Here is a 6000-nt window from a genome sequence, read left to right as displayed (position 1 = left end):
CCATTTCTTTGAAAAAAGTGGATGGTATTTTGATGGGGATTGCATTGAATGTGTAGATTGCTCTAGGTAGCATTGACATCTTCACAATATTTGTTCTTCCAATCCATGAGCATGGAACATTTTTCCATTTCTTTGTGTCTTCCTCAATTTCTTTCATGAGTATTTTATAGTTTTCTGAGTACAGATCCTTTGTCTCTTTCGTTAAATTTATTCCTAGGTATCTTATGGTTTTGGGTGCAATTGTAAATGTGATCCCCATTCTATAGGTGGGGAAAGGGAGGCTCAAAGAAGTCCAGTTAGTGTCCCAAAGCCATAGCTGGTATATACACCTGGGATTTACAGGCAGTATAGCTCCAGAGCCTGCCTTCTGACTACATGTTCTGCTATACAAGGAGGCAGGGCTAGTGACTCAGGTAAAAATTAGGAAGCAAAAAAAAAAAAAAAAAAAAAGCAAGCTTCAGTAAGTGGTGTCAGTAGGTCTGACTTGGGTTTCCTTTGTTGCCCTGGTTTGTCCCTCCCCAAGCTGTCTCTCTCTTTCTACTCAATGAAAATTCACCATGGTCCTTAGAGGTCAAATAATGTCTTTATTTTGAAGGTGTCAGTATTTGACTTCTCTTCATCCACTGTCTATATTCATCATCTCAGAGTGATGTTGTGTAGTAGTCAATGTTTTTCAAACTAGAGTTTTCATATAAATTTTAGGGGTTCTGTGCTTTTTCTATAGGAATTTACGTTCTTTTTAGGAAAATCTTAGAAAATATTAATATAACTATACTTTGAGTCGCTGAGATGATCATTTTGTAATTAACTCTTGTCCTACAACTTCAGAACCCATATTGCATTTGTATTTATATTTGCATTGGCACCAAGAATCCAAGTATGTTTATTGATTTGGGCTCATGGGAAAAGATCAGAAGCTTAAGATGTAAATAATATATCCATACCAAGTGAAAGGCAAATGGCCTCACTCAGCACATTATTTTGTACTTGGTGCTAAGGAGAAAACAGATACAGGAAGAATCTAGAATATCAGTCATGCTTTCAGGGAGATTATATTCTATTTGAGAAAATTAGACTATCATAAATGAAAACATTTGATATGTTTTTAGGGCTAAAGTGGGTGAGGTAAAAATGTGGCAAAAATATGAAGAAAAAAAATTCTTTTTTTAGTCTAATTTTCTCAAATAGAATATTCTGCCTCAGCATGAATGGCCCATTATCGCCACACAACAGTGTTCTGATTCCTTGCCCATATTGTGGAGCTGGAGAGTCAAGGCACTACAACCATTCCTTACCCTGTTCATCCTTGCCTCTCATTATCCACTGGGGTGGCAAATGCTGTTAGCTTGAACCCCTTGGAAAAAGATAGAAAACTGTCTTCCGCTGAGAAGTATTTACTAAATATCCATTAAAGCTCTAGCTGTTGTGAATGCAAAAAAAAAAAAAAAAAGTTCATCTGCTTTCTTGTTAAGTGTGCCTTAGTGAACACATTCCTTTCCCATGACCATATCCAATGCTGGAGTACACGGGAAACAAAAATGAACAGAATTATTTAAGGGAGGTAGGGCAAGAAGAAAGATATCTTACCCTACGAGCAGAGATTTTAGAAAGAAAGGATTTAATGAAAGTATTTAAACAGTTTCTTTAGAAAGAAAAAAAATGGCTTAGTCTTGAGGACACATGATACATTCTATTCCATTCAAAACCCACTACCTACCTCATCACCAAATTGAATGTTGATACCAGTATGTCTATTGAGCATGTAGGAGTAGAGTGGAAGGTGATTGGGTCTGTAGTCCCAGCTATATTCTTATCTCAGAAGAGGTGAAGAGAAGAAGGCAATAGCTGGGACTCAGGTAATGGGGGAAAAGAGTAAAGAGAGCATCAGTTGGGCTACTAAGGACAGTCATGCTGTCCTGTCTTTTTATGGGCCTGACAAATGTCTCTGAATCTAACCAGAGCAGCAACTCCTCCTCCCTTAGAGGGATCAGGGCTGGTAAGTTGGGCAGAGGAGGGTCTGGTGGGAAGAAGGGGCTGCAGAGTCCCTGCCTCTGATGGGTTTGAGGAGGCACCAACATGTATGTGTTGTCATTATAGGATCAAAGGTATGTTAGAGTTAGCACCAGTGTGAGATTCTTCATAGTGCAGATTGTGTTGCTCAGCTTTTCAAGAACAGAATTCAATTCGTTTTCTTAGAGACGATGAGGCTGAGAAATCAGTTCACATGCACAAATCCCACAGGAGATTGATGCTCAAACTGGAGTGATAAGGTAATAACTGATAGTGGGAGAGTGTGACTGGCATTAGCTTTCCACACCAGGCACACTCTCCATTATATTTGTACACTCAGGAGATTATATTATGGTTACAAAGTTGCTAGATGAGTCCCAAATTTGAGTAGAAGAATTGAATGTTGTTGCACAATAACTTGATGAATTGTCCTTCTCCAGTCTAAGGATATGTCTGTCATAGGAGTCAATACTGGTTATCTAGACTTAGAGGACAGTCTTGTGGACAGTAATTTTACTGTAAACTAGAAGCTTTTATTATTTTATTTCTTCTTTTCATTGAGATATAATTGATGTAACTTTGTATTAGTTTAGGTGTACAACATAATGATTCAGTATTTGTATATATTGCAAAAAGATCATAATATGCCTAGTTAACATCTATCACTACACATAATTATAAATTTTGTTTTTCTTGTGATGAGAGCTTTTAAGATAGGCTCTCTTAGATCATATGTTGTAGTTTGTAGATCATCTGACAATAGTTATTGGATTGATGCATTGCAGAGAACATTTTGGGGATGCACTTTAGTTTTATGTTACAAGTCATCTCTGGCTCTGAGTAACATTCTAGGATGACTTGTATCAGTGGTCAGTGCACAAAATTTATGTTGACATTTATTTATTTATTTTAAGATTTTTTTTTTGTTTGACAGAGATAGAGCACACAAGCAGGGGGAATGGCAGAGGGAAAGGGAGAAGCAGATACAGGGAACCCGACTTGGGGCTTGATCCCAGGATCCCAAGATCATGACCTAAGCCGAAAGCAGACGCTTAACCTGCTGAGCCACCCAGGTGCTCCTATGTTGGCTTTTACTAATTTCAGTTTCTTAAAGCAATATCTTCTTTCCTGGTCTCATAATTCTGGGTGTACCTTGTATTTGGAGCTTAACAGTTCAATATACTGAGCACAGATAAGAGCAGAATACAAGAAAGACAGTGAGTTAACTTTGCCAAGTTCTGCCCTACTTACTGAAGTAGAAAAAGCCCCCTTTTCTACCTTATGAAATTGAGTTTAGTAGGGGTCAGGAATGCCTAAGAACACATGGTTGGAAGTGAAGGATCTTAAAGTCCAACTTAGGCTTGCATCTAAAGGAAGCACTTGCGGAATTAAAAACTTATCTCTTCTAATTGAAGCATTTCATATAGAAGTCAGGACTTCAGCTGAGTCCTGAAGAGAAGGTAGGAGTAGGGAAAGGAGAAAATTTTGATTTAATGAACAATTCTGTATTGCCCTGGCTAATCCACCTCTTGGTTTTTGTATTCAGTTCTGGCCACTATACTTTTCAAAGAATGTGGACAAACTGGGGTATATTTACGGCTGTGGTTCTAATCTACCATGTCATATTCACAGGAGGAAAATATTCACTTGGATATTTTTAGTTTCTTCCCGGGCTATGGCACAAAATAAAGTAGAAGGTAAGTTATTCTTAATTCTGGGTACAGTTGCTATAGTAATTTACCTTTTCTTTTCTTATTGATCAGAAGTGTGATGGTGTTGCAGAATGATGGTTGAAATCCACTGACTTAAAGATCAGAACCCAGGATGGTGATGGAACCAAAATCATGTTCTATGAGGAATGATTCAAGGAACTAGGCATCTTTAGAAGAGAGTGTTCGGGACATGGTAGGGAATTGCAAATATTTGGAGGTTTGTCATATGAAAGAATTAGATTTGTCCCATGAGACCCCAAGCGGTATAATTAGCATCATGAATTTAAACTACAGGGCAAAGAAACTCTGACTCCAAATAAGGAAAACATTTCTAAGGTGATGTGATAAGGTGGAATGATCTCCCTTGTTAGGTAGCGACCTCCCCATTGCTGGGACTGTTGGAGCAAGGGCTGGAGAACCATTTGTTATGGATGTTGCTGAAGACACTTAGGTTCTGGTGAAGACACCAGATATGCTTTAAAACTCATTTCAACTCTGAAATTCTAAGACTAAAGAAAAAATTGTCAATTATTGATTTCTTATTATGTATAAACACCAGAGTATTAACAACTCATTAATAACCCATAAATCAAAGCTTTGAAATCTTTGACTTGTAGGAGTCCAGCCATGTACTTTCTCTTCAAAACTCAAAAGCTGAAAAGGTCCTGGCTTCTAACGACATTACAATGTTGATTGTAGATTATTGATTGTGTTTGAAAAAATTATCCTTGAAAAGGAGAGTTTTTCAGGAGCCATTGCATTAGAATAAAGGAGTCCTTGAGAATAAAGGGAACTTAAGAATAGAGGTGTCCTTGGAATTTGTCAAGAGTTTATTTTCCCCCCAATACCAAGCTTATGATAAATGATTATTAAAGTAAGGTAGTCATCTATTTGCTGTCTACAGATTTAGAATATAAATGTTATGGGAATGTACAAATTTGCTTCCAGAAAGAGTATATAGAGAGAAAAGGCCAAGTTGTCTGAGGTTGTCTTTGTCAGTATGGCATTTTTGTTTAATGTAACATGGAACATTTGTATTGGACCTGCCGTCGTTATTTTAAGTTACCTTTGGCTTTCAGTGCTTGTAGAACACAAAGTATTCTTAAATTCAGATATTATAATGGACATCATAGTAGTAAATTTTTATCATATGCATTTTTTCTATTTAGTAGGAATCAGCAGTCTCATTGCAATTACTCTAAGTCAATGAGATGTATAAGTAGTGAGGTTTTACCATACCAAATCACATTTTGGTTAAATTCAGTTTTTCTTACCTAAAAAAAAAAATTGAAAAAGGAGCAAAGGGGAAGGTCACTGAGTGCTGATGGCTGATGACCACTGAGAAAATTGCTTAGCAGGTTAGATAATGTAATGTTATAAGAGAAAGAGTTTGAAGAATAATTCTCATTTATTTCAGTCTTCCATTTCTGTATTCCCACCAGAGTATCTAGAGCACAGTAGGCATTCAACCAATGTTTGGGGATGAATGACTTTTAGGAAAAGGAAATCTCTAAATTTCAGTTTTTCCTTTTACTGAGACTTTTTCTGCATGACTGATTGAAAAGTGTAAATTTCAGTCATCATCTAGTTGTTAAATATTTAGGCTGCCAGATCATTTATTTGATTGATGCTTATACCTTTAGAATTGACTGACTGCTTTGGCTCAGGGTAGACACAGCGTGAGTCATATGCTGCAGTTCTTGTCAGTCAGTGGTTGCATTTCTACACATAAACAGTTGACTTATGTTAGTCACATCAGGCACAGACATAAATCATGACAGTTCAATAATTGGTACTTGGGCCTTTTCTGGTTGGAATGATTGCTTGGCCATTCTGATATTGATGACACTGAATACCCAGTGATTAAACAACACTGGCCAGCTGAGTAGAGGAGTTTCCTACTCAGAGAAGATCTTAAAATACAGTGTAAAATAGAATTGGCCAGTGAATGGGATTCATCTAAGTGGGAATGCAATTCTAGAACATGGTGGAGAGTGACTCCACTGAGAGAAGCTGAGCAAAGTTGGAATAAAGTAGGACACAATAATGTATTTTTTAGGTTTCTAGTTGTAGGGGACAGACTTTAAGGTGGTCACCATGGTCTCTAACTTCTGGCATTTATGTCTTTGTATAATCCCTTCTTGTGTGTGGGCAGGATTTTTGACATATTTCTAAGCAATAGAATATGGCAAAGGTGCTGGGATATCACCTCTTTGATGACATTACATTATGTAAGGCTCTGTCTTGCTAGCAGACTTGCTAGCAGAATTGCTTTAGA

The 6000-nt window shown here is 37.2% G+C and overlaps 1 long non-coding RNA gene across 1 annotated transcript in view; it reads left to right on the top strand.

Moving 5' to 3' along the window:
- Window positions 1-6000, top strand: part of LOC145723533 (uncharacterized) — a 42956-nt gene that overhangs the window by 15197 nt on the left and 21759 nt on the right. The gene's annotated exons all lie outside the window — the stretch shown is intronic.

The sequence above is a fragment of the Leptonychotes weddellii genome, chromosome 9 (genome assembly GCF_054177405.1).
Source record: "Leptonychotes weddellii isolate Sample4059 chromosome 9, ASM5417740v2, whole genome shotgun sequence".
Classification (NCBI taxonomy): domain Eukaryota; kingdom Metazoa; phylum Chordata; class Mammalia; order Carnivora; family Phocidae; genus Leptonychotes; species Leptonychotes weddellii.
Note: the sequence above shows the minus strand (reverse complement) of the source record. Positions and strands in the feature narration are given on the sequence as shown.